This window comes from Diorhabda carinulata, chromosome 8, assembly GCF_026250575.1.
Source record: "Diorhabda carinulata isolate Delta chromosome 8, icDioCari1.1, whole genome shotgun sequence".
Lineage (NCBI taxonomy): Eukaryota > Metazoa > Arthropoda > Insecta > Coleoptera > Chrysomelidae > Diorhabda > Diorhabda carinulata.
In genome coordinates this window covers 19,383,791-19,406,852 of record NC_079467.1, presented here as the reverse complement: position 1 = coordinate 19,406,852, position 23,062 = coordinate 19,383,791, and the positions used below count along the sequence as shown (strand labels likewise).

General features: G+C 33.2%; 1 protein-coding gene across 1 annotated transcript in view; it reads right to left on the bottom strand.

Annotated features, from left to right (window-relative positions):
* Positions 1-966, bottom strand: part of LOC130897334 (discoidin domain-containing receptor 2-like) — a 404,892-nt gene extending 403,926 nt beyond the window's left edge. The window contains exon 1 of the mRNA XM_057806133.1: positions 751-966. The gene's annotated coding sequence lies outside the window, so the exon portion shown is untranslated. The remainder of the gene's footprint in view (positions 1-750) is intronic.
* Between the last annotated feature and the right edge of the window lie 22,096 nt (positions 967-23,062).

Here is a 23,062-nt window from a genome sequence, read left to right as displayed (position 1 = left end):
CAATGACAAAAGGAGGAGTCCGAAGATGAGGCTGAATATGAAAGAAGTCAATTTAAAGTGAAAAGAAAGGATTATATGAAATTATATTGGTAAAATACTTGGAATGTAAAAGACAAACAGTCTTCTACAGATATATCTGTTTGGTTTATAACGAGAATGATATTGAAGTTGTTTCCCTAAAATCAACAAGTGACATCAACATCTTTTAGACTGATAGTAAACGATATTTCTACAATAAAAACTGGAGATATTATTGAAAAACTGAAACAACTAGAATTGCAAAATATTGACGATAGAATAAAAATGAGATAGATATATTTGAAGCCTAAAGTCTATTCTTGCACCCAATTTGATATCCTTTTTTAATTATATTTTATGCCTACTTTTGTTATCACTAATTTTATATAATCATGTAATAAGGAAACAAGTTTTTGTCAATAATTGGTGTGTCAATCATTGGTACTTGTCAATTACTGGCGTGTCAACAGCTGAATAATAGGTGTCAAGTACTGGTTCTCCAAAAATACATTTAAAGGTTCCAATTGCGTCAATTATTGGTGCCTTTACCTTATTTTATTTCCATAGGTAGGTTCTTAATGCTTTGTTTGGAAAATACTCGGTAAAAAGTGCTCGATTACTGAAAAAGGCGTGTCTTCGTGTATAAATTTGTTTTTTTATTAATTAGCTAACATTATCTAACTTCAATGTAGACATTAGGTAAGAAATTGAATTATTCAACATTATACTTACAGAACTGAAATAGAAATCGTGCTTTTAATCCGAATCAAAATAAATAATGAATGTATCAAGTCACTGTATTTAATAATCCAAACAAGATCACTAAGAACACCTCACCTCACACAATTAAAGGTAAACCAGACACTTAACAAATTTTTCTACATTACGAATATCGACATTTTTCTATTCTATGCGTACGAACCCAGCGATTTCTAGACACCAACTGCCGTTTTGTCCTTATCCCTCTCTTATACTGATTAAATCAACATCGTGACGGTATTGGTTAGAGTAGGCGGAGCGCGGCAATTCAAGTGGTGGAAGGACAGACTGTAATGTTTTGGTGAGTACTTCTACTTGTGAAATATAGGGTGTATTTTATCCCCATTCCCATGCTTAATTGCACCTATATTATCATCATAATAATTAAATGTCTTGTCTATGGCTACCTGTGGAAAATGCAGAGTTGCCATGATGTATTATCCGTGATGCTCAAGATTTTTCTTTTGTGCACAAAATAATGATTTTTGGAATGATGAAAGTTTTTTTGGAACAAACGACAAACTGGTTAACTAAGATATGGCTTATTGTATTCACTGATCGTAAAATATAGAGTGGGCATGTTTTGATACTCCAAACCCATAACTTAACTAGGAAATTTGGTAGATTCTTTGTTAAGAAACTAACTATTTTATATCACGAGATATTTGAATGAATAAGAATGAAAACTTCGCGATCTTAGCATCTCATGTGCGTGTGGCAACCTTGCATTTAAAAATACAGGTAGACAGTTCTCCGAACAAATTCCCTCAGTAAAACGATAATCCGTCCACATCTGACTGACCGATACTCGATCCAGGAAATACCAAGTAACCTCCTTAATGTCCAAGTAGCAAACAATTATTTCTCCCCATTATACCTGACTTTGGGAAAAACCAAAACCTTCTACCTGCTCTTTATTCCATACTTGTACGAACCCAAGCGAGGCGTTTGGAATCGTGGAGAAATTCATTCTGTCTGGACTTCTCAGCGAAACTGCACCAGAGGCTTAGCTCCTAGTTTAATCTTTCATATTTTTTCGCGTATATAGTTTTGTTGGTGTATAATATTAGTTTTAAATCATCTAACTTTGTTTATTATGCTACCTCTCCACTACCCTCGACACTAAGACTAGTGTCTTTGAAAGGTCAGAAATAAGTCAGCGCTAGAAAAAATTTTAAGGTCATTGACTTATTGTAGCCTCATTCGCAATTTCCATCTGTCGAGAAGCATGCGCTGATAATTGGTCTACTTATAAAAAATATTTTGTAATTGTAGTAACGCGCATGCTCTTTGGGCAGATTCTGAGTTGTAGAACTTTAAAGTTGCGAACTTATATTTATGTTTTTTAAATTATACATTCCAACATTATGAACCATTGGGCATGAGCCACCCCTGGCCTTTATATAGTAGTGTAGAATTATTTATTCCGTCAAACACTACATAGACATACATAATCATTCATTAAAAATTCATAATGTTGGAATATATAATTTAGAAAATATGCTTAAATACAAGTTCTAATTTGGCAAATTCAAACGCCTATAACTCAGAAACGAGGGGTAGTAAGAGAAAAAATTTTTATGTCATAGCATTATTTTTACGTCATCAACTTACTTCCGTATATCATGTACCTTGTAACGATACTCTCGCTGTTTATATAGGACAGACATCTCAGTATTTAGAAAATAGATTAAAAGGTCATCGACACGATAAAAATGTCAAACCATGAAATATTAAAAAACTAACATTCATTTTTAGAAATGGTTCACATACAAAGGAACCAGAAAACTCTCAATTATAAAAAGATCTGAACAATTTGAGAAACAATTTATGGTTCTATTTTATAAATTTCAGTGAAATTACGGATAATTGAAGGGTGCTACATATTTTTGTAATGTAACAACTAAGGAAAAATCAATATTAAAATAAAACCAAAATCAATTTATCAAGTATTTTTGGTATTTGAACAGAGGATCATTTTTTGATAAGTCATAAAGAGCTTCCAGTTTACTACAGAATGAATAGAACCTATTTGTTCAAATCATAACTACAACAATAAAAACAAACATAAATTCCACCTTAAGTGACTATAAGCAATAATTCAACTGAACGTACACCAATATTTGATCTTCCCACGTGCGCTCAAATCAAACTCAAACTATAATTAACCTATAGTCCAGTGAATGAATATCGACCAAGTTCAGCAAATTCTGTAGAATGTTCACAAGTTTTAATTAGTAAATTTCGAATGATACTTTGAAATTCTGGAAGAAATAGATCAGAAAGAATTATATCAGTTCATTGTCTATAAAAGTTGTATCAATGATATTTTCGACCATCAATACTTTCTGGATAAACTACAGTTTAAAAATCTTTAATTTTGATACTTAGAAAATATAACTGTTTCTTATGTCTCTCACACACTTTATCTAAACACCAAAATCAACACCTTGCAATTAAATCACTTAAAATGTTTCCTCGGATTCTTCTCCAAAATTTGGAAGTCACTTCCCAAACAATTAAACAAACTCAAAGATTTTTTCTAATAAATGTATCTTTACTCAAGAGGATGGTCTCAGAAATACCTGGCTCAACGTAATCTTCTTTCAGCTTCATACACTTTTTCCAGAGATGTTTAATATCCTTTTTGTAATAAGAATCGTCAAGTTCCTCAAAATAGACATTAAATGCCGACATCACCTCTTCATTACTGAAAAATCTTTGACCACCGAGCTATTATTTCAAGTCTATATTCCCTTTTTCAAGATAGTCGATGAAAATTATCCCAAGACCTTGCCTGCAGATGCCTTTGTGGATTTACTTCAACATTTATGGAGGCGTCAACTTTTTTGGTCGACCACTGCGATGCTGGTCTTCGCAGATCGTTTTAACTTTGCTACCCAATATTTTACTGTTGCTAACAACGGAGCATTCTCACCCTGAGTAGAATCTAGTTCAACTTTCATAATAGTTGAGCATGATCGTACTCCGTACTCCGGTTGTCAGGTCTTCCTGGTTTATAGAATTAGGCTCAAAAATGAAGGGATCTTTGATAAGTTTCTTGATGATGTTTGTATATTACTGGGTACAAAACCAATAATTGGCGAAGGCGCCATTTGATTAAATTTCCACCTTACGTCAATTATCGAACCTCGTTGTGTCATTCTTGATAAAGTCGTTATATAACAATTTTTCTCTATTTATTACAATGAAACGTCTCGTACACTCCTGGTAGACTTTTGAAGAAGATTTTTTTTTCCAGGAATAGAAATGGTGTAATAGAAAAAGATATACGATTTTAATTTACTCATAAACTACGAAAATTCAATTCAATCTTTCTTAACTGATTCAACACCTTTCAAGGTCCTTTTATGCAAAAGCGTCCGAAAAAATGACAATTCATGATAAAATAATATGGAAAAAATATCTGAAAAAAGTTTGTCCTGATTTTGGTACATTTCGCAACAATCCAATTAGGGCTCAAGTAACTTTGGATCTCTGCTTTCAACTAAACTGTGATTCATATGAATTTTTACTGTAGTTATTGAATCTCTGGAGTCAGGATAGGAGCTTCCACGTGCCGTAACCTTGAAAACCATAGATTTTTTTGAGGGAAAATGATGGGGTCTATTATTGTGAATAAAGAACTAACATTCATTTCTTACCATTAAGCAAATTTTTTAAAAATTCGCCGAAAAAGAATTTTCATGACCCTCTCCGCCCTCTTTTTCCCAGAATATTTTTGAATTTCAATGAACTTTTCCAGAGTTGGACCCTTTATTTACTGGTTTATTATAATATTCTTGCTTAATAAAGTTCCATGTTAATTTTAGGTGCGCAGTCGCCTCGTAGCCTCTATCGAAGCTGCCAGTTGGAGAAACTGAATACACAAATCAAATAGTCCATCAATTCCCAATAAATACGATTTAATTGCATTTACCACACACGGAGACTACTAATAACAACTTGTAGTTGTCAATTATATGAAGAACCATCGTACTAAATCATATTTAATAAGTGTCTTGGTCCAATCACATCGACAAACAAATTTTTCAATTAACAAACATAAAAAATCTCTTAACTCTGTTCGATACCACATCACTTCGTTCCGTGTAGGGAAAATTACTTTTGGTAACAAATTAACAACTAGTCATTACTGTTTAGTAAACAGGAGATTCCAACAAAAAATATGCACCCCAATTGAATTAACAAATCAACAACTATGTACATTATAATTTCTTCTTCCTCAATATCTTCGACCCTTCTGTTTCATTCAATCACATTCTGTACCTCTTAACATTTTGATTTTTCAGAAGAGAGAAGATTCCGAAAATGTTTAATTCCAACAATAAAAAAGAATGAATTATATGAGACACATTTCTGTTAACTTGAATATCCAAATTGCCAGGTACCCAGGACACCTACTGTAATGAGAATCCAGAAATAACGACATCCAGCTCTATTACAGCAGCATAGGTGTCATATAAAGTGACAGGACCATCCGCTAACGATATAATGAAAATTCTACCCCTGTCAAATGACCATTATAGTTTCTATCCGAATGTCTGAATCATTGCAACTGATACCGTATTATATTATGCTCGTTATGTTGTATAGAAGTACCATCTCAAACAAGCAGTGATGAATGTTTGAAGCAGTTAAAATTTGGTTGTAATCAAAAATATAATTGAGTTTAAAAAATAATCCATCCAAAGCCTATGGGTAATTCAATGTTTTTTAGTGAATTTTATTATAACGAGGGCTGAGATATGGCAACACTGATGTGAATACGTCAAATCTGACATTGACATCACAAAATTTGATATTTGTAATGTTGAAAGTATCTACTTAGAGCTTGTTGTCATACGAATGCTCTTTGAGTTTAAAATACTCGAAACATGCGTATTGATAAAAAAATGAAAATAAATTTCATGCGATGATTTTCTATGAGTTTCGACATCAATAAAACCAACAGCAGTGTGCCCATCCACCCACTTCGACTTTTGGTGATGAAGCACCATCTAGAGTCAACGTGTTTTGCTAATTTTTCAAATTCAATCGTGATCGCAATTCGCTACAGGACGAATTTCAAGAAGGTTGTCCAAAATCGGCAGTGATGTTAATAAACATCGTATCACGATCTATCTAGTTGACTGACGAATCAAGTCCATCATCTAAAATTAATTTTATGAAACAAAACATTGATTCGGAATGGTTACAACAATTCCCAAATCTCAAGGAGCATCAACAAAATCGTTTCCAGATCCTCCACTCTCCTCCACGGGTTTAGAGAATCAATTGAAGGTATCCCTTCCTTATATCAAAAGTGTAACAGAGAAAATTTTCAGGATCTTCGAATCTTACGGTATATCACACGATTTTTAAGCTCATTCACTTTCATCTAATCAGAGATAAAATATCCAATGAATACAATAATAAGAGCAAAGAAGCACTTGTTGTCTGTCACTGATTCCGATATTTCCTTCACCCTTGACCAACATCGTGTCTTTATCGAACACATAATCGATTTAAAGTCCAGGATTAGTCGAAAAGCTATCGAAATAGAGAAACGTCCAAACTGTCGTCGAATACAAGCGACGATAGCCAAACATTACCATTAACCTGGAAACTCCTTCTTAATCCACTTCTCTCCAATACCACTTCAGCCAACAATAACATTTCCTCTGAAACTTCCCAAGAAGCCGAATCCCACATATTTATTACCCCTCCCGCCAATAATATACTTTCCTGGTGTAAAACAAAACCCGCCAATAGGTGTCCTATAATTACAAGGTTCAGGTAATTAACTCACCAGTTAGCTCAAGACCAACAGTGATTGTGTTATTGTCAACGGTGTTCCCGATGGTCAGCATATTATTTTTCAGTTCTATTTCAATAATTTTATATTTTTTTGGTCTCAGCTCTCCTTTTTCTAAGTGAAATTCCAAGGAGTAGGCAGATTGAGGCCTTGGAATCTACTAAAAAAAAGGATGCTTCGATGCGTGAACTACGCAGATTGAGACCACGAAATCGGATCACTCCTTATCAATGAACGAATAACTACTCTATCCTCACCCTTATCTTGATAATGGCTTAAAAGTGAAAGCTAAAACGTCGATAATTTTCAAAATTCCCAAATACTTTGTAGTTGTAGTTTAGAAAATAATTAGTTAAGAATTGCGGCGGTTCAAAATTGGTTATTTCTTTTCAAAAAACATCAAATTAATCGATGATAATATCAATATCCTTAATATTTCTATCAAACGTCAACTTGAATATTGATTTTTGAAATCTCCGCAATTCTTGACTAATTATTTTCCAGACGATGAATATATAAGTATTCGAATGCTCAGGATATATTATAGTTAGTACACTTTGGTGTCTAGTTTTGTCATTTTCTCACTAAGAAATCTCTAGATTATAGGTGTTTTCTAAATCCGCTAATGACGTTCTTGAATAGCTTGAATTTGGTTTATCGTTTTTCATTCATTACCAACATATAGCAGTATAAACATATATTAGCATTAGCATTACATATATTTCAAATATTCGAACAAATTCTTAATAACCTAGTGCCATCTTGGCTTTAGGTTATAATTTCAACCGCAGTACAAGAACATTTAATATAGGTAGTTAGAAACGGGCGCCTAGTTACCTGGGGGCAGTTCTCAGCGATCAAAAAACGAAAGATATATTTTGATTCAATATCCGATCAACAAAAATTATATACTATATTCGTACATATCGAACAAACCTCCAACTTATAATTTTGAATGGAATTAGATATTTACTCTACAGGCAGTATTTACAATAATGGTAATTCAAATTTTCCTACGCGTCCAATTTAACACTTTGCATCTTCAATAAATTAGATATAAGTAGTAATTTATCCAATCAGACCCGTTCATAGTAATATATTGGTTTTATCCGAGATGTAAAGTGATTACCTTGACGTGGATTATAACTAACTAAATGCACCACAGAATAGATCAAGTATTGAACGATGAAAAATGAAACGAATTCTCATGAATATCTAATAATACTTTATTTAATATATAATTAGAGAACTTCCATATCTACTGATAGTCATATTCGGAACAGACAACATTGTGAAAACAGCAAAAGAAGAAACAGAAGATTCATACCAAAACTTACAACGGAACTTAAACTAAGATTTTCTGTCGATCTTTCTTATCTATTGTATGATATTTTTTTTCCAATAAGCGGGCAAGATAAAAAATCCTATTGTTAAAACAACTAGTTTTTTCTGTTAGAATTGTTTTAAAAATTTATTTTTCATCATGCAGACCACGTTTTCTACCCCAATCGTAAATCAGCATCTATCATCCCTTTTTCGAGCAAAATGTCATTCCAACTAAACAATATGGTTTGTCCCTATGCCATGTCGCATAAACCAACCAATTACAATGTGTTAATGATTGAACAGTATCACGTACAGTAATTCGAAGTCATCCAAAGCTTTTGTTTGAAATCCTCCTACAGACTAATGTGCCATTCGTATTTCCTACACTAGATTATAAATTTTTTGTTGGAATGATGCTGTTAACTTGAAATCGACAGAATTTCCGTAGCCTAGACTAGTGAAAAATGGACTATTAGTGCGTTAAATATTCAGCCTTTTGCTTTTTATCGTTTACCAGTCTATCCAGTTCCATCCAAACCTCTCAATTCTTAATTCCAAAATCCTTTTTCCCAAAAATAGGGAATATGCATGTAGTTTATATTCACTTGATCATTTTTTCCCAGTCCCATAATTTGTTCTCGATTGTATAAAATGATTATTGTGGTCAAAACAGGGTGTTAGTTTGGAAGAAAAATCCTGTTTATTTTGCCTGTCTCTATGGGAGGCTTTGATGTTACAATTTTTGGAAGGTAAATGCTTCTTAATTTATGGTATTCACAAATTCCTGCGCTTTAATACTTCCAAAGTCGACATTAATTAGATGTAACCTGCTCAGACTTGTAACTCTCGAGCTCTACGTAAGTTTGACCGGATGTGAATACTGCAGAACCGATATCCATCAGCACATTATTAAAACTTTTGTCTAAATATGTAGTATACATATTAGAAGCTGTTCGCTATAAACATAAGCTCATAATTTCAAATTTAGTTTTGACCTTACCAAGCTCTACATGTTCTTTATTAAATGTAATGGATATTTTCGTAATTACTTTTCTATTTTCCGGATAAACCCGGATAAACTTTTTGCACCATACCGATAGAACCATTAACATTCAATCATATATTTTACTTTTTATTAGGTAGGCATGACTAGAAGAAAAATGGGGGACACATAATTTTTCCCATGTTTTGAGACCTCCTGAACACGATTATGATGGTTTTTCGAATGTCTGTAGTTTATATATGTATATCTGTTTAAGCTCCAATTCTTATTTTCGTCTCTCGAGCAATTGCTATGGGTCCAATTTGGTTCAAAATTAGCATACATGGCTTTTTGGCGGCGGATTGATGTTATTAGAGTTTGGTTGAAAACAAATGAATATTTCGAGTGGTCGCACTGCAAAAAAAGTGGTTTTTGACCTTTGCTCACCTCTACAGGTCAAACGAAAAGCGACTGAATAATGAAATTTCACATGTAGGTTCAATTAGTTGCGAGATGATTTCCTGTCTAAGGTCGAAACTTTCCATCTCCACCCCTCTCCATTTTATGGTCATTTTTGTTATATTTTCTTATATTTTGGCCAGAAAAAGTTTAACTAAATGATTCGAACTTCGCATGCAAGTAGGGGTGATGTTGAAGAATTGTCTTTCTCAAGTTCAAAGTTTTCTTCTTCAGTTCTTCTAGCACAAAACGCCCGAAATCATTTTGATCGTTGTAATTGTTGAACTGGACCGCCTCCTATTTAATGAATAATACGAGTAAGATCGTTGCTAGGGTGATTTTTTTTACTTATTTTCGAAATTTCTTGTCATTATGATAATTTTTTCTTTGTTGTCAATTGGAATTGAGCAAGAGGGTTCGAGACCACCGGGTCTATTGAAATTATGAATTTTCATTCGCGAGAGAGAGAGTCAACTTGTGAAATGAAAAGTTATTGAGGAATAGCAAATTTTCCATATAAAGAAATAAGATTGAGAATTGATATCATTTCCAAGAAATTCATTTTATGGAAAGATTTGTTTGTGTATTAGTTAAATTCTTCATTCGACGAAAAATTCGACTTATGGGGTTACCAAGTTATTTATACAGTTGATGTATCGAGAAAACTGTGCTGAGTAGGTGTAATAGGCCTCCTGTGACTTCACGAGACACTCATTGATTTCCCTATATCTATAGTCTAAACACGAAACAAAAAAGAGTTTTGATGATCGGTCAGTCAGTGAGTGACAATATTAAGAACTTTGACTAGTTATTCTTTAGAGTACTAGTTCAAATTGGATGAAATTTGGAATAAACCGTGCTTATAGAATGCTTGCTTGGTTACTAGAAATACAGTTATAGTACGATGGTACGACCTTGCCGCTTTTTATTGCTCGAACGGCAGGGGCCCTGCCGCGCCCCCAGGTCTCGGAAGAAAATTGTACCAATATATCTACAGGAAGATTAAATATTTTATCGTTTGCTGCTTACCAACAAACAACCAGTTTATTATCTATCAAAATTTCAATTTACAGTGAGCAAATTTATTGGAAAAATGATCAAGTGATGTGAAAATTTGGTAAAAGCGTGATGATATTAAATTACTAAAAAAAATCATTTTATTGTTATAGCCATGTCGAAATGTTAATCTTCAATTTGATTCAAAATACAAAAGAGGGACAACTATACATCGCGTGATCAAAATAAACCGTGTTTACGTCATATTTGATTTATAAAGTCAATTTGTTACCACATAACAGAATGAATTTATTGAATCTTTCATTTGCGTGGGAAAAAGCACCAGTAAACTGTTTTAAAAAAATTATGTTGGACATGAAGAAAAGTTACAAACATATTTCATGAGAAATGTGGTTAATGACTTAATAAATTAGACGTGTACGATGTTTTTACCATACACATATTTTTGAAATTGAGTGAGCTGATAAACATTGTTATAACTAATTGTGAAGAAGGTATTAATAGCTTCTACATCTATGGGAGTCGATGTATTAAACAATAGTCTAGATTATGGTTTATTTACAAAAAGGTTTGGAAGAATATTTAAATTTTTTGGTCTTACCTTCAAAGTAGATTTGTTATCTTTAGGGAGGGTGTACAATTTGGGTTGAATACCATTATATCCGTAAAGTATGTAGAGGGGGTTTCCGTAGGAATCATTATTCAAAATTATATCATTGGAGAAGTTAACGTATTCAGTGATAAACGTATTAATTGAATAAAAATCACAATATGTAAATTTTTAAAAAGGCTCATAAAATAAAATAGAATTCAATTAGAGTAGGTTCTAGTCTATCATTTTTTCTAAAAAAATCCATTAATCTTCTAGTCGCTTGGGAGTCAACTTTGAGTTTGAATTCTGTCTTCAAATTTTTGAGGTGAATTTACCTCTGCAGCAGTAACTTTTTCTTTAAGGTACCACCAAAATGTGTAATCCAAGAGATTAAAATCCCATGACTGAGGAGACCAATGAACCGGAGCTTCTGCACCTCTACCAATCCATCGAATCGGAAAATGGTTACTCAACCTTTTATCAAAGTGCGGTGGTACTCCATCGATAACATATTAATTTGTTACCTAAAGTTGCGATCCAAACATTAACTTTAAATGAGTGTTGGTAATATGATACCCTTTTGAAATTTGGATTGAGGGCTGTCCTTTCTTGTAATATTTAACAAAAATCCACTCTAACCGGTAAATCGTCTGGCAAGAGCTCTTGGACTTGCTTGTAATGATAAAGATGTACTTCTTGTTTTTCAAGTATCCTCCAAGTATTTGAACAACACGTATTTGTTTGTCTTGCCAGATTCCTTACGCTAACTGTTTTGATCAACAAAATATTTTCTTTATTAATGGTTCTTGTTGTTCTTGGCCTACTAGAATTTATTTTTTTATGCCTCACATTCCCAGTTTCTCGACAACGTCGTTCAATGGCTCTAAATGTATTTTTAATTGGTAAGTTTTTTCGCTGAAACTTTTCTGCATCCCGCGTAACATCTGCACTGGACTCAACGTCATAAATATCAATGAGTGGCAAACTCAGAGAAAATGCTATTGCCGTGTAAAATTCAAAGCTATCTAATTATGGGTACTCAGTTATTGGGGGTCTTAGTATGAAACAAACAACAGTTTGAGTCAGATCATCAAATTGTTGTTTGTTTCATATTAATGCCTCGATTGATTCAGTGCCCATCCTTATTTAACTTTAAAAATCAGGATTATATACTGATTAGACTAGAGTTTTGTGAAACGTCACAAGAAACGAGAGCTGTTCAGTCCCAATTTTTTAAATGTATCCGTTTTATCCATGGAGTCTTATTTACGCGACAAAAAATTTTCAATTCACATAATGGTTACTAATTAATGATCATGATTATTAATAACTTTATCAATACTTTATATCATGATCGGTTATTACTTCATAATTTTCTAATCAAAATATTTCGAAAACGGTACACGGTATCGAGTTTTGTCAAGAGTACCTTTTTGGTGTAATATTAAATGATGTTTAAACTCTTTTGAAATTTTGTTTAATAAATCTAATATTGGAAAAGTTATGTTCAATACTATTTGATACGAAACGTGTAACTAGCGACCTCTACGAGACTCAGACATAAATTCATTGGATGTATCAGCATCCATATTCGTATAAAATTTTATTACAATGTCGCCAGTAGTTGCGGTAGAATCGTAAAAAATGTGTATAATTTTTTACTAAGCAAACCCCGTTAACACAAAAAGTGTAGTAGTAGATAACTTGCAAAAATTGGTAACAACTCGCAAGTCAGTTATTATTAAAGTACGGAAAAAGAGAAAAATTTTAAAATTGCCCAAAAAAATCTAGAAACATATTTCATTATGATTAATCAAGTTTAACGTTTACTTCTGCTGTAAAACATGAAATTAAAACAAAAGACAAAAATACGACTTAGCTAGAAGTTAACGAATTGCTAGAAAATAATATTAAGACCTTCCACATTTCCTTATTCTGCACATGTATGAATTGTTCCAATAAAGCCTAATCTTCTGGTCAAAGATATATTCGAATGGTAATTGATCACCGAAAACTCAATGAAAATCCTATAGACGATAAAAATCCCATACCAAAAATTGACGAAATTATAGACAATCTAGGCAAAGGTACTTATTTCACAACTGTCTATTCAGCCTAAGCACTCAGAAAAAACACTTCGGAATGAGTAGATGATGTGAAAATAAAGCTGTGACATAAAAAAAATCCCATACGACCTCTCGAATGGATTGAAAATTAATTTTTGCTATCTTTAGATTATACAGGTTGTCCCTGTGAAGGTTACGGATTGTTAACCATTGGGCAAGAGCCGCTCCTGGCCTTCAAATAGTTGTATATAATTATTTATTCTGTCAAACACACTACATGGACATACATAATAATCCATTGGAAATTCATAATATTCGAATGTATAATTTAGAAAATATACTTCAATACAATATATTTTCACGCCATTCCAAGTTCCGGAACATCCTGTAGACGTGATCCCGACATGGGGTCACTTTTTCACGTTTAATCCTTTCTTATGAGAAATAATAAACGAAGTTTGCCATTAATTATTAATTTCATTTATATTTATATTAAAAAATTATTTTCATTAGCATAGTTTCTATGGAGAATTGGATTCTTATTATTTTATTTAAGTGAAAATCGCCTTTAGTGACCTCTTACGGACCTAAAGATTGCCTCAAACCAAACCGTTCATTTATCACCGAGACAAAGAACATACGTGCAAGACGTCGATAACATCATTACCGGGAACTAGGTGGCTATGAAGTAGTGAGATAACAAGAGATTCCGCGCCACGTAGGTTGATAAGAGCCTTGTAAACATGGCTATCACGATAAGATGCATTATTACTTATTACCGTTTAATACGTAGCAACGGAAATTTAATGAGATTATCATTATTTAAATCAATGGGAACCAGTCGCAGTACCATAGGGGGCCTATTTTTAATTAAAACTTTTGGGAAAACAAATTACATACCGTCAATATTTCTCTGTCAATGTCTTAATATGATATAAGCAAAACCAATTATGAGTTTTACTCATATCTACCTATATACGTGTAATTTTTGATAGATAGCCGCCAAAAAATACTTAATAAGTATGTTTCCCTTTTAAAATCAATTTAAAATTCGTACATAACTTATCCGATACTTTTCTCTTATAAACATTCCACTGAATGACACAAAACATCCTGCAAAAAATATTTTCTTTCATTTTTTTTTATAAGGCAGTCTTAAACTGCATTTTACTATCTTAGCACATAGCTGTCTGGATTGCTGAACGACGGGTTTCACTAGCCAAAGAAAAATCGACTCTTTTCTTATTATTAGCTCTAACATATATAAAGAAAGCTTAATTTTTACTTCTTTTGCTTCGCCGAAGGCTTTTTACCGAATAACGTGAAAAACTCTGACTTGAAACCAGAGCCCTTGTCACATTCTTAGCGATCTTTTACCCAAGAAATGATTTATCGCCGGTAATTTTACACAAAACGCTTCGATCTACTTGTTCGGATAACTTATTTTTATACAATTTAAACAAGTAAAATATTATTAATTGAAAATTAACACTAACCAAATTAAGTTTCAGTAATTATTTCTAAGCAGACATTCTAGAATCAAATAGATACTTTCATCCAAAAGCGCTCAAGCCAAAGACCTTCACAATAGTTTTTATTTAAATTTCAAGCTAGATTCTACAGAGACTGTTCATTGGATAAGTACGCAAGATTCGTAGCCTGGTCGGACACAATTCATCTGAGAGATCAAGTACATTTATTTTTATTTTAACCGAAAGAGAAAAGATGAAAATTCTAACAATGGTGGACTGAAACATATGCTTCATTCAACGAAACGAAGACCGCTCATTAAGCAGAATTATGGTAGGTCAGGGATGTTCAAAAATCTGGAAAACCAGGACTAACTTAGATATTTTGCTGTCATTAGAATACGACCTTGGGGTCCACTCCCCAAGAGTGGAAAACATCTTATATGACTACCGTATATAAAAAAGGGGGAGAAAATTGCGACAACTACCGGGGACTTACAGTGCTGTGTACAATATCCAGAATTTATGGAAAAATCATAAAAAATTAAATCGAACAGGAATATTGCAATATGGAGGCAGAAAAACAGGCAGGCTTCAGAGCGGGGAGGTCGACTATTGATCATTTATTTACGATTTCGCAAATAATTGAAAAGAAAACCGCCAAAAATCAAAAACTCCACCTTTTGTATGTTGACCTTAAAAAAGCATATGACAGCGTACCGCAAACAAAACTATGGGATGCCTTGGAAAGAACAAATATAAATGCGGCCCTAATAAAAGCAGTACAAAAGCTTTATGAAAACTGTAAATCACAAGTAAAAATAGGAAACAAGGTCTCAATAGGATTCTCCATCAATAAGGGGTTAAAACAAGGATGCTGTCTGTCGCCCACACTCTTCAAGATATACCTGGAACACGCACTAGCACACTGGAAAAGGAAATGTAAGAACATGGGCATTCCACTAATCGATTCCACACTATATACCCTGTGTTTTGCAGATGACCAAATAATCTTGGCACAGGACTACGAAGACTTAGAATATATGACAAGAAAGCTAGTAGAGGAATACAGGAAATGGGGTCTAGAAGTAAATTTTAGTAAAACGGAATATATGTGTATTGGAGGAGAACAACAAAATTTAATACTTGAAGAAACACAACAAAAAATAAGTCATTGTACAAAATACAAATACCTAGGCATGATCATCACTAATGATGGAAGATTAGATGAAGCAATAACACAAAGAAATAATCAAGGAAGACAAGCAATAAGACAACTAAATAGTGTATTGTGGGACAAACAAATATCCAAGGAAAACAAACATCGAATATACAATAGCATAATAAAAAGTATAACAACATATAGTAGCGAAATCTGGCCTCTAAAAAAAAACAGTCAAAATGCTTGAAGCCACAGAAATGGATTATTGGAGACGCGCGGCAGGAATATCAAGACTGGAAAAAATAAGAAACGACAGAATCAGGGAGATCATGAAAGTGCAACATACGATTACGGAAGACATTAGGGTGAATCAGTTAAGATGGTACGGACATGTCCAAAGAATGCCTGAAGACCGCATACCCAAACAAATTTTAAATTGGACACCACAAGGAAGAAGAAAAAGAGGAAGACAAAGATTAAGCTAGAGAGAAGGTATCGAGAAGGATATTCGAGAGAGAGGATTGGAAGAAGATCTTTGGGAAGATCGAGAAAAATGGAAACTGGGAATCGGAAGACGGCGAAGAACGTTTTAACCCGATTAATATATATATATATATATATATATATATATATATATATATATATATATATATATATATATATATATATATATATATATATATATAGAATACGACCTTCACGCAACTACGAGGATGGTCCTAGTAGTACCGGGTGTGACCTAGAGAAGGCGGTAGTTGCTTGGAAAATATGTTTCAAGTTTGAAGACGTTTTTTGGTATTTGTTTGTCAGCAATTGGTTATGTGATACGTACTTTTTTTACCAAACCAATATAGAAGATGAACTAGATTCTACTCTGGGTAAGACTGCTCCTTCGTTACTAACAGTAAAATATTGTGTAACAGAATTTAAACGAGGCTGTATGTCCGTCGAAGACCGGCATCGCGGTGGTCGACTAATTGAGATGACGATTCCAGAAATTTTGAAGTAAATCCACAAAGGGTACTGGCCATAGTTTAACTTTTAGGAAAGAAATAGTATTTTTAGACGAATCAACGTTTTGCTTAATTAGTACAGTAAATCGACACAATTCTCCAGCGCTCTAAATAATTATTTTTGGTAGGAATGGTCAGGGGAAAATTTATTGGTTCTTATTTCTTTGGCGGGAATTTAACAGCTGCGCGATTCACATACTAGGAAAAACTGTATCTAGTTATCTACAAATGATTGAACCGAATTATGGACAGCTACCAAATTTTCTTGAGCTTTTTTAGTTTGAATATCATCAAATCACAAGAAATTTGAAACCGTTTCTAACATCTCAATTCTTCCAAGGATTATCGATCACTCCTTAGTATCTTAGCTGGGTAAAGTAACGTTTCTTACTCTAAGAAATCAGTTGAGGTTGGAGGCTCTGCTCTCTGTTGTGAAACACAGAAACTTGTAGGTCAAAACATATTCTACTCGTCTCATAGATTAAATGCACCTGACGGAAGATTAATATATGTCTTTACTGTTAGGAAATATTTAGGGTCATCGCTTGTATTATATATACTATTGAGAATTGTTGCCGGTCAAATTGGGCTTTTTGACACTGTATTTTTGTGAGTGGTCGAGTCACGTTTTATCAAGAAAACACTGTACTGTTGCGTCTTGTGCGAAACGCCGGTTTGCGAGGACCATCGACTCCATTTGTGAACAATTGCGCACAGTAATTTCGGTTTTTTTAGATGATTATCTTTAATATATCATTTCTTTATATTTTGAATAATAAAAAATCATTTTTGTATCGTAAAATTACCTTTTCGTCTATTTTATGACATGCATTAATCCATAAAATATTCCCCACTTTCAGGAGCTCAAATAATTCAACTTTTTGGAACCCACACAAAAAACACTATATTCTTTTGAAAGCTCATAGTCTAACTAAAAAAAACCCTAGAAACTTTTTTTTATATTTGTTTATTGTAGAATTATGAGTTTGTTAACAAAATTCTGTTTGTTCCACTTTTTAGACGAATGTTTTATTTTTATTAACTGCGGTTTAACTTTTGAGTTAGGTAGGGCCATGTAGTAGAGACTTTAATGAGTAACCCGGAATTTTTTCAGATTTTTAAGCCTACAAAACCTTCTAAACTCGTCTGTTCCCTGTGTATACACAATATAAAATATCACTGCTATTTCAGTAGCCCTTTATGAAAAGAGGATTTTTGAAATCAATGAATAATAGTTCGGTTCAACTTATTTTCCTTATTTCAATAATAGTCAACGTTAACCAGTGATAATAACCATTGTATTACCTAAATATAACCCCACATTTCAACTTTCACATATCGATATGATACTGTCTGAATTTCAGAAAGTTTTGTGAATATTTGTAGCTCTTCGTGACATCCACACCTGCAGTGGACAGGTCGTTTTTGTTTGCATTTATAATGCTTTGTTGACAGAAGGTTTATCCATTAATCTCACAGAGGAAATGAACTACGAATCAATTATCAGAGAGAGACGGAAGGCGGCAGATGAGAAATGGGTTGGTTAGTTTATCTGAACAAGATTTATTCAGGAGTTTGAGAATATGTCTTTTAGTGGGCGTTCTTATACAAAATATTCAATTTTTTCAACGAACTTTGAAAGAAAAAAGTATTTTGATATTCATAAAATGAATGTACTATCCATTCATATAACAGGGTTAGACTAACAACAAAAATATTCTTCACAAACAAAAATAAAGATCTTAAAATGAAAAATTTGGATAATGTCTTTTTAAAAGTCGAATGATCAAATTCATTAACACTACCTGTAAATTCATGGAGAGAAAAATTATGGAAAAAACATTACCATGAAGAGTCATACAAGACTTGACATCATTGTATGTAGAATACATACAAGGTGACCCAACTAAAATATACCGGAAGATATATCAATTGGGCTATAAAAACCTGAAACACGTCAGTGTTGCCATCTTAATTTCTGGGGGTCAAGTAAGACTTTTGGAAAGGACGTCTCCAGAAATTCAAAAATTTAATTCGATTGACGGGAACATATTAAAGTGAATAATGTATTACCAGCCAACCTCTATATGGTTAAACTCATCCTGTTGAAATTGAAGTTCATCTTTAGTTTATCCATAATTTTTCTCTGTAATATTAGTTCAATCCAAATCAATGGTACTTTCCAGAAAATCGAAGTACAATATTTTAGAATTTGAATCGTACAAGTAAAACGGTTTATCGTATACAAATTTGAAAAAAAGAAGTATGTCCCTCTATCTTAACATTAATAATTCTGAATTTTGATAATGAAAATCGAAAAATTTTGTAATTTTAAAATGTTAGATTGAATATTAAGGATTCGACTATATGATATACGAATATTATGTCATTTAACGATTCCAGAAACTTTAATAGTAACTAATTTTATACATGGTGAAGGTGTCTGAATAGGTTATCTTATTACTCCATTTAAATTGTAGTTTCCCTGATGATGGGAAGAACACTTCCCAAAAGCTTGAATTTTTGGTTTAATAAAGAGTACACAAATTCCAAAATTTGCTGCAACTTCAATATATTGGTTTCTCGTTCTAACTAGTCAGAAAAGACTATTAGTCTTTGGTTAACAATCCGTAACAATTACAGGGACAACCTGTACTATCTAAAGATAGCAAAAATGAATTTTTCAATAAATTTTTTGAATGGCTTATGGCTTAGAAGATATGTAAAGCTTTAGATCGTTGTACATGCCAAGAAAACCATTCGCCATAAAGATACATTCTGAAAAAAATTATCATTAATTGTAATTATTCATTGAAAATACTTACAGGAAGTATTAAAAAACAATCAAACATTTCTAATTGAACTGAACATCGTTTTACTTACATAAAGAAAAAATCTATGATAAATGTTCACAATGGGCACTTCTGGAGTCAACGGATGATATTTCTTTGAACTTGGAAGATTCTACCGATAATTTCGTTCCTTATGTTTTTACATCATTTAGGAAATGGGGAGAGACTCCATCGGGCATGTATCACACGTCTGTCTTTGCGAATATTCAAAAGAATATCACAAAACATTGGTGGAAAATCATTTTGGAGATATTCCAAATATCGCTGAGTATTCAAGTTGTTATCAAAAAAATATGGACTTAGTAAATTATTATCCACTATTACTGTCAACATATTAACACAAAATTTATGTTGATTCTTTGTTTGAATTGTACCGTGAGGATTTTCATCCGCCCAAGAATGTAAATTATAGGAATTAATGAAACCGTCTCGTGTGAAACCAGCTTACCAACTCGTTGTTTATCTATTAACTATATGCAACAACAGTAAATACAAGGAACATATTGATCGATAGACTAAACTTCCGTTATGACGCTATAAGGCAGAATCTTGGAATGTCTTCCAAGTGATTTCGCAACTTTGAAGGTCTATAACTCAGATACGAAGTGTCGTATGAGAAAATTACTTTTATGTCACAGCATTATTTTCACGTCATCTACTCCATTCCCGGAACACCCTGTATAAAAACAACACTAAAGGGACCGGCGCATCAACGGTCTAAGTGGACGAGTTCGTAACAATTTGAAAAATTGGAGTAAAATAATGGAGACTGAAGTTGAATAATAAAATAAAACTTTAGAAAATAACATTTTCTGTAGAATCTGAAGGATTTGATAAACGCGAGCTAAACATTTTATTAGAAAAACTAGCACCCTGTGACCGTCTCACACATTAAACTGGGCTTTTGATCTCTTTGAGTAATTTATACATTTATTTCATCTAAATTACAAATAACCTAAACTTGTATTCATAACGTCAAATCAATAACTTTTGTTTTAAAATTGTACATTCCAATTATTCTGTATATTGTCTGTTTCGATATATCCACACACGGATGTAGTTAAATGAAATCAATGCCGCTCTATCTTCACCAAACAATCATCGCGTTGAATGAAATTTAATTTTCAGAAAGTAAGCAAAAAAAGTGATTCGGTTTATTTATAGGTTACGTTGGCCCAGAATCATTTCTGACAGACAACAGCGCCACTATCTCGAGTTTTCATGTCCATCAGTACAAAAGCCTGTCCTAAAAGTGAGCATCCATTTTATTATAGTAGAAAAGCAATGATAAATGGAATTGGCGAATACCAGATTTGTCTTTTTGTTAGTGATTAGTATTTGCGCATTGTACTCTCTCCAATAAATGGCGATGGATTAGAGAATGCGGTCTAAACAGAGAGATAAATGCGGCAAAATATCATTTGTATACAGGCGACGATTGCTTATCATTCAATGCAGCCGGGATTATCAACACTGTCAACTACATTTATATATTAACGGTATTTATATTCTGCAAGTAAGGAGTGCATAACTTCGAACCAAATTGTATCTCTAAAATATTTTATTTACCATAATATCCAAAGTGGTGGATTGAGAATAATTCTGCTAACAAAGTTTGTATGACAAAATTGGGCAAATAAAGTTCAATGTGAAAGTCACGACCGTTAAACCTAGTAAAGCAGTAAAGCACCTAGGCGTTTGGTTAGACACGAAACTCAGCTTTAAAAAGCAAGTCAATGGCAAAAGCAAAGAAAAGTCTTTCAGTACTGGCGATTATAATGACAAACATTGGCAGTCCTGGTGCATCTAAGAGGCAAATCCTTTCGAGTGAGGTCTACAGCCAGAATGTATTCGGTGCTCGAAAATGGCATAGTGTCTAAGAAAAAAAGACTTTTATCGCAAAGCTGACACGACTACAGAGGAAGATGGCCATCCGCATATGTAGCGCTTACTGGACTAAGGAATAGGGGTAATCGCAGCTCCAATTGAGCTGCAAATAAAAGAGAGAAAAGACAGGTATGACGGAGTGTCGAAGGCTGACGCATAAATAAATATTATCCATATGAGGCAAGTGAAATGGGACAGTGGAACATATGGCCTAAGGACCCACCTATTATCGTCTGGGTGAACAGGAAGCATGGGGAAACTGTCACTTATTAACATAAGCATTCACAGGTCATGGATGCTTTCGCAGATATCTTAATACCTGTCGGAGATCAGACACTTCTAAATAAAGCTACTGCAGTGAGGAGACGATGCTGAGCATACGCTCTTCCACTGCTCCAGATGAGAAGTGAGAAACTAATATAATTAGAAACGTGGACCAGGTTTCAATACTGCCAACGGGACGGAATACTTGTTAGAATCAGAGGAATTCTGAAGTGATACGGGTTATATATAATAGAATAGGAACTAGACATAACGAAAGAAAAAATTTGCACGTTCTTGATATAATTTTCACGTCTCCATTATCGCCGTTAGTCAAAAACATGTTGGATTACATATCTGATATTCCAACTATATTTAACAGCACACACACATACACCTAAGTGGAAATTTTTGATTGAAATTTTTCTAGTTCCGAGGTGAACCAATGGTCGCCAAATTGCGGCTCCAGAGTAGCATGTAACTCTTTGGCTCCTTAAGTGCGGCTCTGGCACAAATATCTACGTCAGGTGCAATAATATTTTAATTCAAAAGGAAAAGAAATTTTCCATTTTTCTCAGAATTTTGAAAGGAAAATATTATTTCACTATCCGACCCTACTGTGGCATCCCCAAGAAACTAATTCCCCTACTAATAACCACCATTTTAAGACACTTGAATATAAGGGAAGCATCTTTAGTATTTGTCAAAAATCCTCTAAATGATACAATAATGGAGTTGAAGTTTTAGCTTTTTGAAATTGGTATTTATGGTTTTGAAATACAATTAGTGGATTATCTCCTTATTTACCAACATCTTCATAAATCTACTTCATTCATCTACCTTAGACAATAGTCACCACATTCCCTAGATTATCTTCTGTTTTTCAAACACCATCTGTACAACACCTACTTTATATTTCAAGGCAATTTTTAGCAGCCATTTCATGGGCTCTCCTGTTTTTCCCATCATTTCCGATATTTTCGTGGACCATTTCTGAAAAAAGCACTATCCTCCTCCCTCCTTCCACAAAACTGTTGGTTAAGATATGTTGATGAAACTTTTGTCATTTGGCTCTATGAAAGATATATTTTAAAATCCTTTCTGTTCCATCTGAATCGCAATCCCACTCACACCAATTATTTTCTTAACGCTCAATCCCATCTTTTTCCCCCCAATACAACTCTATCATTGATACACTCTCATCACGATTCATCTTGTTGAATGACGAATCCAGTCAACCATCCGAAATCTATTTTTTTTTAAACATTAATTCAAAATAGTTACACAAATCCCAAATCTCTAGAAAGCATCCAAAAAATTTCATCCCTATCTGCTCCTTCACTGATTTAGAAAATCTATTGAAGGTAACCCTTTCTTATAA